The sequence below is a fragment of the Pelodiscus sinensis genome, chromosome 12 (genome assembly GCF_052426305.1).
Source record: "Pelodiscus sinensis isolate ZL-2025 chromosome 12, ASM5242630v1, whole genome shotgun sequence".
Taxonomy (NCBI): Eukaryota; Metazoa; Chordata; order Testudines; family Trionychidae; genus Pelodiscus; species Pelodiscus sinensis.
This window is the reverse complement of record NC_143063.1, coordinates 40455442-40476162: the sequence shown is the minus strand read 5'-3', so window position 1 is coordinate 40476162 and position 20721 is coordinate 40455442. Positions and strand designations below refer to the sequence as shown.

General features: G+C 46.3%; 1 protein-coding gene across 2 annotated transcripts in view; it reads right to left on the bottom strand.

Moving 5' to 3' along the window:
• BCO1 (beta-carotene oxygenase 1) overlaps positions 1-20721 on the bottom strand; it is a 92542-nt gene that overhangs the window by 47366 nt on the left and 24455 nt on the right. The window contains exon 2 of one of the 2 annotated variants that reach the window (XM_075940005.2): positions 6577-6696. The gene's annotated coding sequence lies outside the window, so the exon portion shown is untranslated. The remainder of the gene's footprint in view (positions 1-6576; positions 6697-20721) is intronic. The other variant, XM_075940006.2, reaches the window with a different exon arrangement.

Genomic DNA, 20721 nt, shown 5'->3' with positions numbered 1-20721 from the left:
GGGTCTCGAGAGTGGAGTCTGTGATGTTGGGTGAGGAAGATGTTTCCCCACCCCACAGGATCTGGTGGAGCTCCTGGTAATAGGGGCAGGTGTGGGGTCCTGCTCCTGAGCGCGAGCTGCGCTCTCTCTGGCCCTGACGTATCCCTGGCAGAGCTCCTTTACCTTACTCTGGAGCTATTCCAGGGTTAGGGATGGGTGTCTGCGCTCTGCCAGGGACTCGGCCATGCACTCAAAGATCTTGGCATTGTGGCACTTGGAGCGGAGATCCTGCAATGTCTCCTCCTCGCCCCACAGCTCCAGGAGGGACAGGATCTCCACACCGGACCAGGAGGGTGCCCACCTCTTGGTCCCCCTCGGTGGGTCCTGGGACCCCTAGTGCTGCTCCCTGAGAGGGCCAGGGAGGTTGTGGGGGGCCTGTGGCTCCACCATGGGTGGAAAGGCCTGTGGTAGGGAGAGCCACCCGGTCAGGGTGCTGCTCTCAGGCCGGCTTCCTGCTACAAGGCTTGTCCAGGGTACCTGCAGCTTTATGAGCTGGCAAGAGATAGGAACTATAGAGTTGTGGTTAGTATGGATGGAGTGTCCACCAGAGCACCTGTGTATTTCCTGGAAGCTTCTTCTCCAAAAGAAAACCCTCCTTCCCGTCCACACAAGCCTTTTTTCCGAAAGAGCTCTTTTGGAAAAAGGCTTCTTCCTCCTAGAAAGAGGACTACCAATGCTGGAAAAACCCCTCTGTTCTTTCGATTTACTTTCAAAAGAATGCGATTGCAGTGTGGATATAACTCAGGTTTTGTTGGAAAAATGGCCGTTTTTCTGAAAAAATTCTGTAGTGTAGACATACCCGGAGAGTCAGGAGAGAAGAGACACACAAAAGTCAAAGGAGAAGACAAGACATTGAGGAAAGATTTTTAAGAACGGGGTGGACAAACACCTGTAAGTGATGATTTACTTTCACTTGGCACTGCCTCAGCATGGCAGGATGAACTAGCTACTCTTGTGCTATCCACACAAAAGTCTCTGTCACTCACTCACCCTAGGGGCATACATCTTTACCTGTTCCTTAACCTTACACTCTGCAGGTTTACAGAGTCTTTTACCAGTGAAAGAGCCACACATAGTAATAACCTATTTAATCTCTATTTATTAATGATCACCCAAAAAAAATGCAAATGCTAAGCATACAGTGCTCACTACTCCCATTTCTTCATGGCCAGTCAGGATCAGGTCCATCTGGGGGACTCAGTTTCTGCACAGTATCATTTGCACAGAACCAAGATCTTAGTAGTGTTGCCAGATGGTTTCAGCAAAAATACCGGACACACTTGACATTACATCATAATCTACAATACATCTTATTTAGAAAATGCCGGACATGTATATTTTCTCATTTATATTTTTTCAATTTGTTTCCCGAACAGAAAATTCAAATACTGGACTGTCCAGTTCAAAACCGAACACTTGGCAACCCTAAACATCTGGCAGCTCTGAACTTAGAGTTGCGTCCTGGAGTTGGGTCCCAAAGAACTTCCTTTTGGACCCCAGTTTATATAATGAAACTCGAGTCCTGCTCACCTAGACCTTAACCAATCACTATATTAAAACTAGCAGATGTACCCAGCGTTGCTTGGACCCTTAACTGTTTTTTTGGGGGGGAGGGAACTGCTGGAGACAGGGCATGGTATGGAGAATGGAGGAGTTAGGGCAGGGGGTGGGAGGTGCAGGGGTCAAGGCAGCGTGTGGGGAGGCTCAGGGCAGGGGGCTGGGAAGTGCCTGGGGCCACACTGGGCTGGGGCACTCGCAGAGACTGGGGCTGCACTGCCTGTCCCCTTGTCTGCTGCTGGGGCTGGGGCGGAGGGGGGCATGGATTGAGCTCCCCTTGTGGTGGGGCAGGAGGAGAACGTAGTGCCCCCACCCCCCATGTTAAACTCCTATCCTAACATACTGTAACACAGTGGTCCCCAACCTTTTGAGGTTGTCGGGCACCAGGGGGCGTGGCCATTCGCCCGCCGGGCGCCAGGGGGTGGCCCCCCCCATAGCCGCATGCCCGGGGGCGGGGCCCCCCCCATAGCCGCGGGGCCGGCCCCCCCCGGGGCCCTGGGGCTGGCCCCCCCCCCAAGCGCCGCACGCCCGGTGCTCCCCCCCCCAAGCGCCGCGAGCCTGGGGCCGGCGCTCCCCCCCCAAGCGCCGCACGCCCGGCGCTCCCCCCCCCAAGCGCCGCACGCCCGGTGCTCCCCCCCCAAGCGCTGCACGCCCGGTGCTCCCCCCCCCAAGCGCCGCGAGCCTGGGGCCGGCGCTCACCATGCGTCATGTGTCCGGGGCCAGGCCAGCCCCGAGCACCTGGCGGGTGCATTCAAATGCCCCCGCGGGCGCCATGGCGCCCGCGGGCACCGTGTTGGGGACCACGGCTGTAACAGAATTATCTAATCAATTATATCCCACCACCTTCATCAATTCACACCCAGGAAAATTAATTATAGAACAGAGAGAAACAATTAAAAACCAGACAAAGTTCATACAGACAAACAATAGGCAAGTGGGGACCATCAGGATAGAACCATAAAGAAATGAGGATTTCACAACCTCACGTATGGGTATGTAGTTTCTTGCCAGATGAAATGCTATCAAACTAAGTTTTCTTTAACCATCTTAAGATCTGTTTCTTTATCTGGTGATACGGGGTGCCAGAGTCCCCGTCTCAGCAGTCTGGAATTACACTCTTTTAATGTGATTAAGATGAAATGTGAGGAGAGGACGTGACTTCCTGCTTCTTAGATAATGGCTGCTGCTCTTTCAGTCTGGCTGCAAAGAGAGGACATAGGCTTTAGGCCTTACAATACGGCTACAAAGAAAGGCCTTATCCTTACACTCAAGGTCCCTTTTAGCCCTACATTTCCAATGACTGGCAATGTGAGGATCAGCACAGAAATGAGGTGACGGAGCCATGTTTGCAATTAGTCATAGGCTGGAGAGTGACCCCACCCTGCACTCACCCAGCATGGGGGGGCTCCAATGTTCCAGATGGCTGAGCCCAGCTCCCCACTTCACACACTGACACAGGGCACATGAGAGCACAGCACCTCCCCAGTTTGGGCTGTCTGCTTCTTCATCATGACTGAGGGGTGGTCAGGCCAGTGTTACCACATATACCATATCGCAATGCCCAGGCCCAGCAAACAGAACAGGAGATGCTGCTGCTGCCAGTTACTCTCCATCCCCCAAAGGGAGCTATTCATCTACACTCCTAATGGCTACCAAAGAGGCAGTCACTCTCCCTGGTTCCCATTAACTGTGCCACTAGACAGACTCCCTAAGTCTGATGTGGATGGAGTGCAGGCCTTGAAATTCGTTCAGGACGAGTTCATTAGAAAACTTGGTGAGAATAATTTCAATGGAAGACCACACCAAAAATAGTCAATCCAATTGTGTGCTTTGCTGCTTAGATATAGGTTTTGATATTTGAAACAGCCACGTTTGAAAGTGCCGGCAAATATATGATAGCACTTAGTTAATAAGCTAGACGCAGACTTGTAAAGTCCTATCCTCCCACTTGCTTGGGGTAAAGTGCATTTTTCCATGGTAAGCTAAGTATTTTAAGTTTCATGCTAATGATGACATTTAATTATGAGTTGGTGAATTTTCGTAGTATCTTCCTCCCTTTATGTTCAATGTACAGTATGATTACATTTATTTTAACCTACTTGGTTAGCAAAGGAAGAAAGCAGGACTTGGATCAAACTTCTGATTTCTCCATCACTTCATAGTTTCTGAATCCTCTGCTGTGGGAGTGTGTGTCAGCTGATGGTCAGGGCAGAATGTGTGTGTTACACCCAAGTCTTTAACTGCTGAGACACAAGGTCCCATCGCAGCGGGCAGCCTAGGAGGCTGAAGAGCGCCCCGAGAAGTTTAATGTCTGTGTCTTTACCGCTAGGACCGGGGTTCCGTCACGGAGGGCAGCCAACAGGCTGACAGACGCCCCAGAGTTTATAGGAAGAGCTTATTACATCTCAGATTTCAACTGCTAGGATACAGGATCCCTTCGCAGTGGGCAGCCAGGGAAGACTGAGAGATGCCCCTACGGATCTGTCCTCTGGAAGTGACACGATCCAAAAAGCCCAAGCTCTCTCTATACCTGTCCCTTATGACCAGCTGAAGTTCTTTTAAATTGTGCTTGGTTCTGTTACAGCAACTGAAGGAGTCAGGTTAAAGCTTAAACAGTTACAGGTTTATTAAAGAAGCTTATAAATCATATGGTTACAATGGCTATTGCTCTATTTCTTAACTGCTAGCAAATATAGATCTTAAAAATGGTTACAAAGAAAATAAAGATAGAAAATAGAAATAATGGTACCAAGTGACAGCTTAATCTTTAAAGAGCTCTAAGTCTATATGTACACTTAAGACAAAGGACCACATCCAGGTACAATTTTTACCCCCTTCTGTGCCTCTCAACTCCAGCGGGTCAAGCCAGGGCCGGTCTCTCAATTCCTAGGAAAGACGAATACGAGGTGGGCGTCCCTGTGGAACCTTGGGAGGTCAAACAACAAACCCGACCAGCAGATAAATGGTAGATTGACACTCAGAGTAAATGTGCTGCTGGACCCATCTTTATACCCATAGGGGCTCGTATCCTCTTTCTTATCTAAAATGCCAAATTGTGTTGGTTTGTCTTTGTGACGCCAGTTCTTACAAGGGAGTTCCAACTTAATTTACACTTGCAAGAGAGATAACTAAATTGTGAGTACTGGACATTTTTTTTACTGGGCAAGAGATTCCTCCCCCCGCAGACAGCTGTGTGTTCGTATCAATATGGGTTTCAGTCAAGGGCACTCCTTGGCAGCCTCTTGGTCAGCAATTGGCGTATCTCTGTTTACAGCCATTCAGGGTCACAGCAGCCTGCATATCTGGGCCTTCTGTTCAAGGCTTTTACTGCTCTGTGTGCCCTGCATGCTCCAGGCAAGCAAAAATGGATGTTACAGGGGGGGTTCCTGTCTGGCTACAGTGTGTTTACTCTACAGCAAATGTTTTCTTGGCAGATGTGGACAGTAGATTGTTTTTTGGTTGATGGGTTTTTCTATAGAAAATGGTTTCTTCACCCAACATGAATGGCAGGGGGCAGTCAGATCACAGCAGGAGCTGATTTCAGTCTCTTTCCTTCCTCTTCTGATTTACTTTGAAATTCAAGGAGAAGAGTATATAATTTTGCCAATAAGATCCCCCCTGAGATCTAAGGCTGTTTGTCAGCTCATTTTCTGCTGAATTCATCGGGGAGCTTGCCCTGCAAGTGTTTACACTACTGTACTCTGGCTTTGGATCAAACATTCTTTGTAAAATGGAAGACAAAGAACAGAGCACAGGAGTACACCCTAGCGTGACTCTGTGGTAGGGACAGACGGCAGTTCTCAGATCTGGGTTTGCCAGAAGCAGGTGAGATCTGTATGCAGGATGACAGCTGTTTGCCTTAGGCTGTATAAACCAAGACAATCCGGTTATCACTATGTTGCACCTGGGCACATCACGTTCTATACTGTACCAATGATATTGACTGCTATCTCCCTGTGCCAGGAGATGTAAACTGTAGTTTTTATCTTTGTTAATGATTACCTTGTGAATGTGATCTCCTTTTGGTAAAAAAGAACATTTAACTTCATTATCTATGAATAATTCCTACATGTAGTGTAAATACTTCTAAACAACTATTGACAGCTGATAAAATTCTTAGCTATAATATCAATAGCTAAAATATAATTAGACCTGTTTTCCAATAATGTTTTGACCAAAATAATTGTTTCTATAAGGAAAAATGTTCATCTTCTTTCATTCTGCATATATAAGATTGTATCAGCAATATTAAAACCATTTAAGTCAATACAACACAGACCTGTTAAATTAAGGGAATGGCTATAATCCCAGACACTGCCAGTGATGGCACCCAGGCTATGTCTAGACTGCATCCCTCTGTCGACAGAGGGATGCAAATCAAGAACATTGAAATTGCTAATGAAGCCGGGATTTAAATATCCTGTGCCTCATTAGCATAAACATGGTTGCTGCTTTTTTTTTTTAAACAGAGTTTTTTTAAAAAAAACCTGCAGACTAGACGCAGATCTATCGAAAATAAAGCCTTTTTCGACAGATCGTGTATTCCTCAAAAAACGAGGTTTACAGGATCTGTCGAAAAAGGCTTTATTTTTGACAGATCTGCATCTAGACTGCCATTGTTTTTGAAAAAACAACGTTTTGAAAAAAGTGATGGCCATGTTTATGCTAATGAGGCACGGGATATTTAAATCCTGGCCTCATTAGCAATTTCGATGTGCCTAATCTACATCTCTGTCGATAGAGAAGTGTAGTGTAGACACACCCCCAGAGCTCTGGGCCCTTGAAATTGCTGTTGGAGAGCTGTACTGCACAATCCATGTAGCTCTGGGAGCTGGGTGGGGCACACTGCACTCTGGATAACACAGACAGCTGGGTGCCCCGGCCTCATCGCTTCCGCCCAAGGCTCTGCCCCTTCTTCTGTAAGACATTGGGATCTGTACCTCAGTTTCCCATCTGTATAATGGAGATAATGATATTTACCTACTTCATGAAGTTGTGATGCACCAATGAAAAGTACTGTAAACCACGTGTAATCCTTTTCTTCTGCAGAAAAAGACTCCTGGCCTCATGTCAGTTGCTCTTCTCTAGCTCAGTAGCTCCCTAAACAGAAAATAAAATTAAGCACCAATTTAACATAAGAAACAACAGGTCTGATTCTGCTCTCACATCTGTGAGAACAAGGAGCAACACCACTTATGTCAGAGGAGCTGCAATGGCTGAAAGCTCAGAATCAGGTCAACCTTCCTGATGCTCTGTCCATGCTACGGACAACTTTGTTCCAACCATTGTTGGCCAGCACTCCAAAGCCAGTTAATGTTTTACCCAGGGAGGGGACGTTGAATGATAAATTCACAAATAAGGTCTCCAATTAAGATACTATCTTAATTGTACCATTAGTCAGTTGTTAGGACAAATCAGCATATATCCCACACTGCGGTTCCACACGCTATCTGAGTTCAAGGCTAACCCTGATGCTCAGTACAGGGGTCATAAGACCAGCATGATCACAAGACACTCTTTGCATGTTTCTCCCCTTCATGCTCAGTGAGCTTGGCAATAACTAAGTGTAGGAAGGGGCAAGGGATGCAGCAATCTCAGCTGGGGTGGGAGGAGACTGCAATTGAAGAAACCAGACTGAAGCCAAATGAAGACTGCCTCAGCAAGCAAACATACCCTATTCCTCCAACTGCCCCTTGCTACCAGGGCATTTAGCTCTGTGCAATGTTGTAGTCACATTGGTCCCAGAATATTAGAGAGACTGGGCAGGTGAGGTAATATCTTTTATTCTTTATATGGGAAGACGAGCTCTGTGGATGTGCAAAAGCTTTGTCTCTCTCGCCTAAAGAAACTGGTCCAATAAAATATTAACTTACCACGTAGTCTCTTATTTTGCAACTCCCATTTACAGTGACTCCACACAGGCCTGTTTTGTTCACCCATCTGATAGTTTATTTCTCACTTCTAGAGATGGAGGAATATTTCCAAATTCCGCCTCTTTCTCTTCGCAACTTGTCCAGGATCAAACCTATTTGCTGTTGGAACTACCTTTTCTGATATGGCAAAGGGGCCTACACATTTTGACTGGCTTTTAAAAAAATAGATTAATCACTTCAGTGGCTATTTTTTTGTCTGATGATCATTCATTCACCTAACAGCTGTGTAGCCACGTTGCCCCATCCATGGTATAAACACGAAGGGATGATAGATTCTTATCAGCTTTGGCACAGCTAGGTCCTAAAAGATTTGGCTTACAAAGTATGTAGTTTTACAAATCCTTCTTTCCATATGAAATGAGAGAATGTCTCACCCAGGGTTTCTCACCAGACTCTCCAACTACTGGAATGTAAGTTAATTTTTGTATCTAGTAAAGGTAAGTTATCAAGCAAGAGTTATTTTGCTAATTAAGATAACATTTCAATTGCCCTAGGGCACAGTTCACTGGTGATGTTTCTAGGATGCTGTGTGGAACTGTATAGCACATTGAAAAAAACCTGAGCCATGGGAGCCTCCCCCTATGACAGAGGTGAGGGTAGCATGGGATAAATATGGGCTAGCAACAGTCTGGGCACAGGGTCACAATGAGAACTTATAGACTCAGTTACAGGGAAATCCCATTTTTAGGCCTTGGAGTGGAAACAAGTATTAAAACAGGAGTCAATTTCATGAGCTAGTGGAAATTATCTCCTGTAGAGCAATGGTTCTCAACCAAAGGTCCAGGACAGACTGGAGAGCCACCAAGCAGAGCCAGGATTAGACTGATTGGGGCTCAGGATAGAAAGATGAAGCCCCACTGCACAGGGCCCTGAGCCTCACCCTCTGGAGCTATAGACAAAGTCTGAGCAACATAGCTTCACTGGAGCCCCCTGTGGCATGAGGCTCCAGGCAATTGCACTGCTTGCTACCCCTTAAGGCCAGCCCTGGCTTCTATATGCAGAAAACCATTTACTGTAGCACAGGTGAGGGCCTGGAGCTAAGAATAGCACACGGAGGGGCTCAGAATGAAAAAGATTTAGAACCCCTGCTAAAAAAGCACTATTGAAAGAGACCCTAACATTCCTTAGATAAACCTATCTAATGAAACAAACCCCAACCCCCTTCAGTGTAGCTTGCACAGCAATGGAGCTGTGTTATAGAACACTGGGAACAAAGGGCTGATCTGAATGGAATAGCAATGGCCTAGATAGGTTTCCAATTTAATAATCAGACCGACTGCAGGCGTCAGTGTTTTGGAGTAATGAATATCAAAGCATTTATCCTAGCAGAAGATATACAGGGATATCTGTATGTCAGTGATATCTGGATGCTCATTGCAGCTGCTGTTGCATTTGCCTGCTGATTTCGCCAGAGGTTTTCTATCAAACTCATTGGAATCCTGGATTACTTTTAGTCTTTTCAGGGAGCAGCTTGATGTGGTTATGGACAGGTTTAATAACAAATATATATATATATTATAGGAACATTTGCTAACAAAGAAATGCCAGAAAGACACCTTTAGAAATAAGCCATCGTATCAAATACACCTTGTTATTGTGTCACTAAAGCAAAGCATCTTCTCTGGCTGTTGATTTTGAAAACAAATTCTGTGCATGCTGGAGTCATTCTCCCTGACCGTTTCATGAGCAGGTATTTATGTGGAAGTTATCCTATGTCCTGCTTAGCTATATGAAGCTCTCCTTGTCTTTAGCCCACATACAAGCTGAACAGTGTATTTTACAAGCAAAGAACAAATAGGAATTGCATTTATCAGGAAATACTTCAATGTTGTGTACATCATACCCTTGACAGTTTATATGTCAGTTGATTTTAGAGGGTACCTGGCAAGTATGGCCCGAGCATTGATCCTAATAAAAAGCCTAACACTAAATCTGAGTTCTAATCTTAGCAGGAGACTTATCTGTACCCTGTCCCCAAGCTTGGCCTGAACCATCCTCCCAGCATGAGCTCAGTCCACAGCTGGTGGCCAAATGTGTCAACAAAGCAGAAAGCATTCAAAGGTTCACAGTTTCCATGGGTTTATGCCTATGTTACCAATACTGGGCCTTTGGTTGTAGATTCCATTTATCTTAACAGGACTGTCTTTTGATTGTGTGTTTGAGCAGCCCTAGCACAACAGGGTCCTGGTCCATGATTTGGGCTCATACATGCTGCTCTAACCTGCATCTGGGGCAAACTAGCCCCTGCTAGGTCAATTGAAGCATATAGCCTCCTTTTTTGGTCCCAATACTAAGTTCTGTGCCAGGACAGAGATCAACTGCCCTGTCAAACTTTGGAACTGTTTTCACCACAACTCGGAGACCAAAGTTCAAACACATGAACCACAGAGAACTGTAAATGCTTGGATGAGTCACACTTTCCTTACAATAACGTTTTGTAATAGAACAGAGCTTGGTTGCTGTTTGAATGTAACTCTATGGAGTGACCGTAGGGCAGCACATCTAATCTGAATGAGAAGTAAGACTTACATTTTCAAAAGTGACCTTTAGTTGTGATTGTTCAACTTGAGACACTAGGGATTGATTTTCCAGAGAAGCCAAGCACCCACAAGTAAATAGCAGTTACGGGAGCAGAGTTCCTCTGAACTTTAATGGTCAACCTATGTCAAGCTGACATGCGGTAATTAGCCCCCAGCATACAGAAATAATGAGTCAGCTCCCAAAGTATCATGAGATAAGTTTAGGAATAATGAAAATTTTTAATTAAATGTTGGGTTATTTTTAGTGAGCCTTTAGGGATTATATGTTCAAGCTTTTCTCTAGAACCACACAGGCTACAATTACATACGCACATGCACATGCACATGGGCACAATGAAAAGTCAACTGTGATGTTCCCATAATGCCGACTCCAGGAACTGGTGATTTAATAAAATACCAAATATCACAGAATTTGTGATAAAATTGTGAACGTTGCACCCATGGATGTTTTTGTAATGATTGAATGTTTCTTGAAACCAAGGCTTGATTTAAGCAAAATCTCACAAAGCAAGTCAAAGGCAAAATAGGGAGTAGAAGTAAAAAATGCTGATCCCTGATGTTCTAATCACTAAACCACATTCCCTTAGCAGATCTCATATGCATATTACTCATATGCATTTTTGTTACTATGTGCTTGTGACATCAGTCTGTGGTCAGGCCTCAGTTTGAACCCCCTATCAAAAGTCAGCTGGGGATTATTGGAAGCCAAAGAAAATCATTCCTTCATATGACAACAGGTTTCAGAGGTAGCTATATTAGTCTATTTCAGCAAAGACAACAAGGAGTCCAGGGGCACCTTAAAGACCAAATTTATGCCATTATAAAATTGTTAGTCTTTAAAGTGCCACCTATCTCCATGTTATTCCATCTTAGAAAACCATCATTTACTTGCCTGAGAAGCTCTGTCTCTGCTTCTAGGATGGCATCTCAGATAAAGAACCTAGGCTGGTGTTCCAGGATTTACCCACCAACATTTCTCACATTCCTGAGGCAATGGAAAGCAGCTACCCAGGGGCAGCCTGTGGCTATAGGCAGACTCGGCTGCCACCCGGGGCGCCCAATGATGACATCATGGGGGCACCCGGGGTGCCCTCCGATGACATCAATGCATTGCCATCCCTGCAGGTGAGGGCGCAAATCGCACATTCCGCCTGGGACGCCAGCTGTCGCAGCCGGCCTCAGGCCACTCCTGCAGCTACCTTACCTAGGAGGCTGATTTTACTAGACAGGGTCAGTAGCAGTGAGACCCCCTGAGAGTTTCTGGACAGTTGAGAGGGTAAGGTCAGATCCCTCTGGAGCCCAGGTAGCTGTACTTCTTTTTTACTAAGGAGGCCTATGTAGGCCAATACTGTCCTTAAGGAAATTAGTGCACAGGTGTCTGATGACTACATAGGACCTCTGTGGGGTCCTGCAGAGTCATGCAACTCCCATGGATATGTCTGCACTGAACATGGGAGCAAGTTTCCTTGCCCAGGTAGACAGATTCACACAAAAGGGACTCAAGATAGTGTACTAAAAAGAGCAGCATGAGTACAGTAGCTCTGGCGGTAGCTTAGTACCTCAAGACTAGTGGGTTGGGTGGACTTCAGAATACAAGCCATAACATGGACCCTATTATTTTTTGCACACTAGTTTGAGTCTTGATAATGGGAGTCTGGCTGCCCAGTCTGGAGCAGTAATATACTTTGGGGCTACGTCTACACTGCAGGCTTCTTGTGGAGGAACTGTTTTGCGCAAGAGTTCTTGTGAGTCAATGGCAGTGTAGACGCTCTCTTGCGCAAGAAAGCTCTGATAGACATTTTAGCCATAGGGCTTTCTTGTGCAAGAAACCCTTGTTGCCTGTCTACACTGCCTACTTGTGGAAGAGCTCTTGCACAAGAGGGATTATTCCTCGTGGGAAGAGGAATAACTCTTGCACAAAAAGCCCTGTTTTCCGATGCTTTACTGTAAATTTACTTGCGCAAGAATGCTCGTGCAGTGTAGACGCTCTGCAAGTTATAGCACAAGAACAGCTGTAGCCAGAGAGATTTCAGGACAGCAATTTGCTCTCAAGATTTTAACACATGGATCCTCCAAAAATGTTGTGCAACAGTCAGTGGTAAAAGGAGGTACTTAGATTAAAGTGTTTCTATTGTTATTGCTGGCTAGTCCAGCGTTTTTCTTCTGCTGAATCTAATGCCTCCTTCTACAGGCAGTCCCCGACTTAGTGGATCCGACTTATGTCGGATCCGCACTTACGAACGGGGCGAGAAAAGCTTCTCCCGGTCTCCCTGGTCTGCTGGGGGGGTCCAGCAAAGCCGCTGGACCCCCTCAGCAGACCAGGGAAACCCCGCCGCCTGGGCGACTTTGCTTCCGGGCAAACGAGCAAAGCCGCCGCGGCTTTGCTAGGGTGTCCCTGGTCTGCTGGGGGGGGTCCAGCGGCTTTGTTGGACCCCCACAGCAGATCAGGGGTACAGGAGCAAAGCCGCACAGGCGGCGGGGTCCCTCCGCCTGTGCGGCTTTGCTCGGGTCTCCCTGGTGTGCTGGGGGGGAGGGGGTGCAGCTAGTGCGCCCCCCCCCCCCAGCAGACCAGGCTTTTGTTGCGGGACGCCTCGGGTAGAGCAGCTGGGGTGCTGCCAGGTTGGTCCTGTGGGAACCTACCGGGCAGCGCCCCAGCTGTTCTGTCACAGGCTCCAGATTCAGCAGGTGTTGAAACTGATCAGGCTGATTCCAGGAAGCTGGGGGCAGAGCAACTCTGCCTCCGGCTTCCTGTAGTCAGCCCCTGGTCAGTTTCAGTGGCAGCAGCTGAATCTGGAGCCAGTTCCGACTTACATACAAATTCAACTTAAGAACAAACCTACAGTCCCTATCTTGTACGTAACCCGGGGACTGCCTGTACTTGATTTGCCCAGTGACACCACAATCCAGGGATTGTGACAAGTATCAAAGGGATTTGATACAGCTGCTGCACATCTGATATTCTACTCTCACGACACCAGACCTGGCTTATTGATGACCTACAAAGCCATTACCAGGAGGGCAGAGTCTGAATTATGGACATTAAAAACTAGCCAAATTGGGGCCAGATTATTAATAATCATTCAAAGAAAGAAAACCAATATTTTCCAAAGTAATGAGCAATTCAGGGTGCCTTCATTTTTGGCAACCCAACCTAAAAGAGACCTGATGCTTTCAGAAGATTTCTGGACTCTGACAAAGGCCCCTCTAAATCATCACAAGCTAGGCACCCACATTTATTTTTTACAAGTCTTCCTCATAGCTCTTGACTTTTAGAGATGTCAAAGCATTCTCCCAGCCTAGCAGGCTTTTTTCCTCCATTTAGCATCCAACAGCTGCTCCAGCTCTAGCCTGGTCTCTGTTTCAGGTGCTTAGCCAAATCATGGTTTAGTTACACCCCTTTCAGGATAAAAAAATCCAGCTGACAGGAGAAACCAGGTTCATCTGCTACACTGGATTCTACTCCAGGGACCCTAAGATAGTCAAGGTTCAAGTCCTCCAACTCCTTCCTGCTACTTCCCTATGCTTCTTCCTATCAAGCTTGCAAGAAGGACTCTCCCACTGCCTTCTCAAGACTACCCTTTCTGCTGGGGCTTGGATTCACAGAGTATTCCTCTCAAATCTTCCCATAAACACCAGGATAAAATATTACCTTAGCTCCCAGTGATGGGGCAGGCGCCGCATCCGCGCTGCCCCGCACTTAATCGGGAACCGGGGGAGGAGGCGGGCGAGGCAGGCGCCGTGCCCGCAACCCCCCGCACGGAGCCAGGGTCTGGGACGGAGACCGGCCCGCCGGGGAGGCAGGCGGTTGGGGGAGGCCCGGCTGTGAGGGAGCCGGGAGACAGGGCAGAGAGAGAGAGAGGGCAAGCGGCTGCGAGGACGCTCCGGCGCGGCCGGATGACGTCATGAGAAGCAGCCAACAGGACGCCCAGGAGGGCGGGACCACAGGCGCTGGGGGAAGGCCCGCCCTAACGCCCAGGCGGGGAATTCAAAAGGGCAAGGGACCCGGTCAGGAGGAAGCCAGGGACAGCGAGGCGGATAGGCCCCCACAAGGAGGACAGAATCGAGGGGAACCCAGACGCACGGACGCCCAGCGGAGACAGGGACCGGGGGTAAACTTATCCCCCAGCTGGGGGAATTCCCCGAGGCTAGGCCGGGAAGAAGAGACCCAGGGCGGGGCCGTGGTCACCGCGAGTGGAGGGTTTGGGGGAACTCATCCCCCTCCACTATCCAGGGACTGACGTCCCTGTCTTAGGGCCCTGGGTCGGGGCTCGGAGTGTGGGAGGGCCCGAGCCCCCTTCCCGGCCCCCTCAGGCCCATAGGAGCACAGGCAGACAGCGCCTACAACTAGGACTGCGGGCAGGCGGTCAGCTATAAGACAGGGAGGGCGCCCGAACTTGGGGTGACCTCCAGAGACTTGGGAACACTCGGTGACACTCCCCCTTCTGTCTTCCCCAGGTCTGACGTTGCAGCCCTCTTTAAAGTCCTCAGAGACCCTCACAGCTACTCTCTAATTCCAATTATTAGGGTTCCCTCTCTGTAAAACTCCTTCCTACCTCTACACATCAACTTCCTTTCTTTATAGTAACTCCAGCTCTTTTCCCAGCTAGCTTGCATCAGTAATTGGGGCTGGCCAATCCTCCAGGTGCAACCAGGTACCTTTTAACTCTTTTTGTGCCAATGTGGGGTAGACACCCCATTACAATTCTTGCGGCTTCCTGCATGAGAAATATGCAAATGAGGTTAAGTGTAGAATATCACCAAGCCTCATTTGCATACCTAATGAGCCACCATTTTTGCAGAAGAGGCTCTTGCACCAGAAGGAGCATCTACACTGCCCCTTCTTGTGCAAGAAAAACCCTCTTGTGCAATGCCGTTATTCCTGAAAATAATCAGCGCAGCGGCATTGTGCAAGAGGGTTTTTCTTGCGCAAGAAGGGGCAGTGTAGACAGCTCCTTCTGGCGCAAGAGCCTCTTCTGCAAAATGGCGGCTCATTAGGTATGCAAATGAGGCTTGGCGATATTCCATGCTTAGCCTCATTTGCATATTTCTCGCTCAAGAAGCCACGAGTGTAGACATAGCCAAACTATCTAGCAGCTTTGTTTGAACTCAACTACTTCCACCTGCAAAGGCCCAAAACGGGAAACATCATGCTTTTGACAATCAGACAGTAGATCATTATGATTTGTGTTAGGGCCTTTTGTGATGTTTCCAACAGCCCAGTGATTTCCTCCAGAAGCCTTCACTTGATGGCCATCATCTTGTAGGAGGTGTAGGGTAGATAAAGGCTCTCTAGAAGATGATCTGGAGGACCCCTAGACACAATTTTGAGAAAAGAAGTTCACAAATGAAGTAGCAAGGAAGTTCACAAATGAAGTAGTTCTTTTATATAGCATTATTTGCATTTTGCAGTGAGGATTTGAAACTGTAAGCTTTGTCACGATTATGGCTAAAGATTACAAGACACAATCGCTCCATTTCATTTGGATTAATGTGCTTTAGATTAGCAAGTCATTGGGACAGAACACAAGCTATATGACTGGCTGGTCTCAGACAGACCAATGTATAACACAAGTATTAACATGGCCTGACCTTTCAGTCTTTTTTTAGAGATTCTGTCTGAATGTTTCAGTGCTTTGCAAAAGAAATGAGTGAATGGCTTTACGCATACCCAAACCCCAGAGATCTGATATGCTCTATTATGGCTAACACTTTCCTGCTGTAACCAGAGCGTTGTACAGTGCTTTCAGCATATAGGGGTGATTAACTTCATACCCAGAAAATGAGGGAGAAGTTTAATTGAGCATTTCTATTTCTCTTTATCAAACAACTTTTGTTACCCCTCTGAATCCCCATATTATACGGTCTAGGAAAATAGCAAACAATTGTATCTCAGTACAACAAAACTTCTATACTAACTTCTATCTTGAGGAAGCTATTAAAATGAAATGTATATGGTGAGAAAAAGGTAAACAATCATATTTTCTACAAAGCATTAAATTTAATAGCACTTTCCATTTGAAATCTGGTCAATTTTCAAATTTTAGTTTAAAGGTATCTCAGGTACTGCATCTGCCCCAAGTAATCCCACTGCTCATTTTGGTGACTTTACAGAGATACTTTGCTATCTTTAAATGTTTTTCTCTCCTTTGTTACTGTGTGAAAGACCCCCAGAAATACCAGAAAAGTGACTGACTGTTCATGAAACAGTGAAACGCATAAAATCAGCAAACTTCTTTACTCTCTTTCACTTACAGGCATTTGACAGGTTACTTATGGCAAACAGTAGGTTTTTTAAAAAAATGCATGCAGCTATAGACACTGCTAGCTGGGGACTTATCTGGAGAACTTGCTTTACTCTTTAGGCAGCTCTCCGCCCCACTGTGCTTTTTTATACCTGATCCAAGGTCCACTGAAGCCAAAGAAAAGACTTCCATTGTCTTCAATGAACTCTGGATTTGGCCCCACCATATCTGCCTGCCACTTCTCAAAGGGTATGTCTACACTACCCCGCTAGTTCGAACTAGCGGGTTAATGTATGCATACCGAACTTGCTAATGAAGCCCGGGATTTGAATTTCCCGGGCTTCATTAGCATAAAGCCGGCGCCGCCATTTTTAAAAGCCGGCTAGTGCGAACCTCGTGGAATGAGGTGTACAGATAGTTCGGAATAGCTAGCTAGTCCGAACTATCTAGCCTGTGCCGCGTGTAGCCGCGCGCCACGGGGTTCGCACTAGCCGGCTTTTAAAAATGGCGGCGCCGGCTTTATGCCAATGAAGCCCGGGAAATTCAAATCCCGGGCTTCATTAGCAAGTTCGGTATGCATACATTACCCCGCTAGTTCGAACTAGCGGGGTAGTGTAGACATACCCTAATTCTGGCATTTCTAACAGAATCTGCATTGAAACTAGATTCTCTGTTGCAGAGAAAGGACCAGAAGGTATGAAATAGGCAGTGCACATCTCACAAACATGGCAGTGTGTATCATTCACAGGAACTGCATATTACCATACCACTGAGTCAGGCACATTTATTAAAGCAGAATCTTTTATATCTGGGCCTTCTCTCTGAAACCTGTGCTCTCAGAAACTGTTCCAGGGGCTTAACTCCAGCTTCTCCAAGAACAGCTAGATAGACAGGGTATGGGAGGATTATGGCATTTTCAGGCAAAATGTAATTAAAATATACATTATCAAATCAAATAAACAATGCACACATTCAGCTCTGCCCCCCATGATTTATAGTGTATGATTTAACTTAAAATACTTTAATTCTTCTGTGCTCTGCTGAGTTAGCTGAGTAGTTGGAATGGGAGTTGTAGGACAGGTTTTGAATTGATGCTCATACTGTAAATACTCATGGGCTGCAGTGCATATAGCTTTCTTGGTAAGAAAGGCTTAAAGAATAAGCCTTAAATGTGCCACACATATGTAAGATATGATTTATTGTCAAATGTAAGAGCCTAAATCTCTTTTCACTTAATTAGTGTAAATTGAGAAACCACACTGAATTCAGTGAAGCTACACCATGTAATACTCAGTGCAAGTGAGAATCAGGTCCTGAGACTTTAAGGTAAAGAGTCCTACTGGGCATGTAGAGCCAACAGACTTTGGGAAATATGGAGGCCATCTTTTTATGTCAGTTCAAAAGCACATATGCATTTTAGCTGCTGCCTAGCTTCCCAAAGATCATCTCACAATCTCTTATCAGCGTGTCAGATCTGAACATAAGAATGGCCATACTGGGTCAGACCAAAGGTCCATCCAGCCCAGTACCCTGTCTGCTTACAATGGCCAATTCCAGGTGTCCCAGACAGAGTGAATCGAACAGGTAATGATCAAGCGATCTCTCTCCTGCCATCCATCTCCACCCTCTGACAAACAGAGGCTAGGGACACCATTCCTTACCCATGCTGGCTAACAGCCATTTATGGACTTAATCTCCATGAATTTATCTAGCTCTCTTTTAACCCTGTTATGGTCCTAGCCTTCACAACCTCCTCAGGTAAAGAGTTCCACAGATTGACTATGCACTGTGTGAAGAACTTCCTTTTAGTTGTTTTAAACCTGCTGCCCATTAGTTTCATGTGGTGGCCCCTAGTTCTTATATTATGGGAACAAGTAAATAACTTTTCCATATTCCACCATTCATGATTTTATAGATCTCTATCATATCCTCCCTTAGTCTCCTCTTTTCCAAGCTGAAAAGTCCCAGTCTCTTTAATCTCTCCTCATATGGGACCCGTTCCATACCCCTAATCATTTTAGTTGCTCTGAACCTTTTCTAATACCAGGATATATTTTTTGAGATGAGAAGACCACATCTGTATGCAGTATTCAAGATGTGGGCGTACCATGAATTTATATAAGGGCAATAAGATATTCTCCGTCTTATTCTCTATCCCTTTTTTAATGATTCATAGAATCATAGAACTGGAAGAGACCTCAGAAGGTCATCAAGTCCAACCCCCTGCTCTAGGCAGGACCAATCTGTCAGCCGATGGTCAGGGCAGTGAGTGGTGTGTGTGTGTGTGTGTGTGTGTGTGTGTGTGTGTGTGTGTGTGTGTGTGTGTGTGTTATACATCCGAGACTTCAACTGCTGAGACCAGGGTCCCTTTGCAGCGGGCAACCTGGAGAAGGTTGACGGGCGCCCCAAGAAGTTTACAGAGAGAGCTTATTAAACCTCAGATTTCAGCTGCTAAGATACAGGATCCCTTCGCAGCAGGCAGTCTAGGGAAGACTGAGAGATGCCCCAACGGATCTGTCACCTGGGAGTGACATGATCCAAAACGCCTAAGCTCTTCCTATACCTGTCCCTTATGACCAGCTGAAGTTCTTTTAAATTGTGCTTGGTTCTGTTACAGCAACTGAAGGAGTCAGGTTAAAGCTTAAACAGTTACTATTTTATTGTTACAGGGTAAACTTAGCTGTTAAATGCTACTACTGTGTTACAGATAACACAGCCACTACAAAGGACAGGACAGAAATTACACTGATAAGTCACTTACAGGTACCATGAAACCCTTTTGGTTCTCTGAGCTCTTATTAAATGCATGCAAAATCGACACCTAGCAGGTACATATTCTCACCCCTGCATTCCAGACTTGGCGTGGCCAGTGTCTTTCTCTTAATCCCTCGGGAAGAAGTAGGACGAGGTTGGGCGTCCCACAGACCTCGGGAGACAATCAATACCTGCTAGCAGGTGTAGATGATCGGAGCTCAATGGGGTGGGCTACTAAACCCCTCTTTATACCCCTTGGGTCACGTAGGCTTCTTCCTGGTCTCAAGTGGCCAATTAGGAAAAATGGCTTTGAACACCAAGTTTCCCACGAAGGGTGCAAAGCATAATTCACACCTGGGAAAATGCAGACAATGGGCACCTCTGGTATGTGATGTCCTCTCCTGGGACAGTGCAGGTGTGTCAATTACTGGTACTAGCCATCAGAACGGCGGGAGGCCCCGGGTTGTCAGCTAGCCCATTTACTGTCTGGTTTCTGTTTATGGTAGAGTCAGGGACAGGCAGCACGCCTGCGTTCCCAGAGCATCAAAGGCTGACTGCCTTTCTCTTGCTCTCTGTGGGGGGGGGGGAGAGGGCGGAAACCAAGATGGGGTTCATGTCTGGCTACACAATCCCAACTAAATCAACCTAGCCAGGGCTTTGTCAAGCCGAGACTTAAACACCTCTAGGGATGGAGACTCCACTACTTCCCTAGGTAACCCATTCCAGTGCTTCACCACCCTCCTAGTGAAATAGTTTTCCTAATATCCAACTTGGACCTCTCCCACCACAACTTGAGACCATTGCTCCTTGTTCTGCCATCTGTCACTACTGAGAACAGCCTCTCTCCATCCTCTTTGGAACCTCCCTTCAGGAAGTTGAAGGCTGCTATTAAATCCCCCCTCACTCTTCGCTTCTGCAGACTAAACAGACCCAAGTCCCTCAGCCTCTCCTCATAAGTCATATGCTCCAGCCCCCTAAACAGGACTAAATCAAGAATTGCCTCTCCCCTTGTGGGTTCCTGTACCAGCTGCTCCAAGAAGCAGTCGTTTAAGGTATCTAGAAATTTTATCTCTGCATCCCGTCCTGAGATGATGTTTACCCAGTCAATATGGGATAGTTGAAATTCCCCACTATTATTGAGTTCTTTATTTTGATAGCCTCTCTAATCTCCCTTAGCATTTCGTAGTCACTATTACTGTCCTGGTCAGGTGATCGATAATAGATTCCTACTGTTATATTCTTCTTAGAGCAGGGAATTACTATCCATAGCGATTCTATGGAACATGTTGATTCATTTAAGATTTTTATTTCATTTGATTCTAAATTTTCTTTCACATACAGTGCCACTCCCTCACCCACACAATCTGTTCTGTCCTTCCGATATATTTTGTACTCCGGAATGATTGTGTCCCATTGATTGTCCTCACTCCACCAGGTTTCTGTGATGCCTATTACTTCAGTATCCTCCTTTAACACAAGGCACTCTAGTTCACCCATCTTATTTGTTCACCCATCTTATCTGCAGGTATATATATGTACATTTAAGGCCCCCAAGACATTCTGATAACCAAGGCAATATTTTAAATTTGAAAAACAAGTTTGTTTTAACATTAACTCTCCCATCTACTTTCTCTTCAAGCTACAGGCAGCAATAAT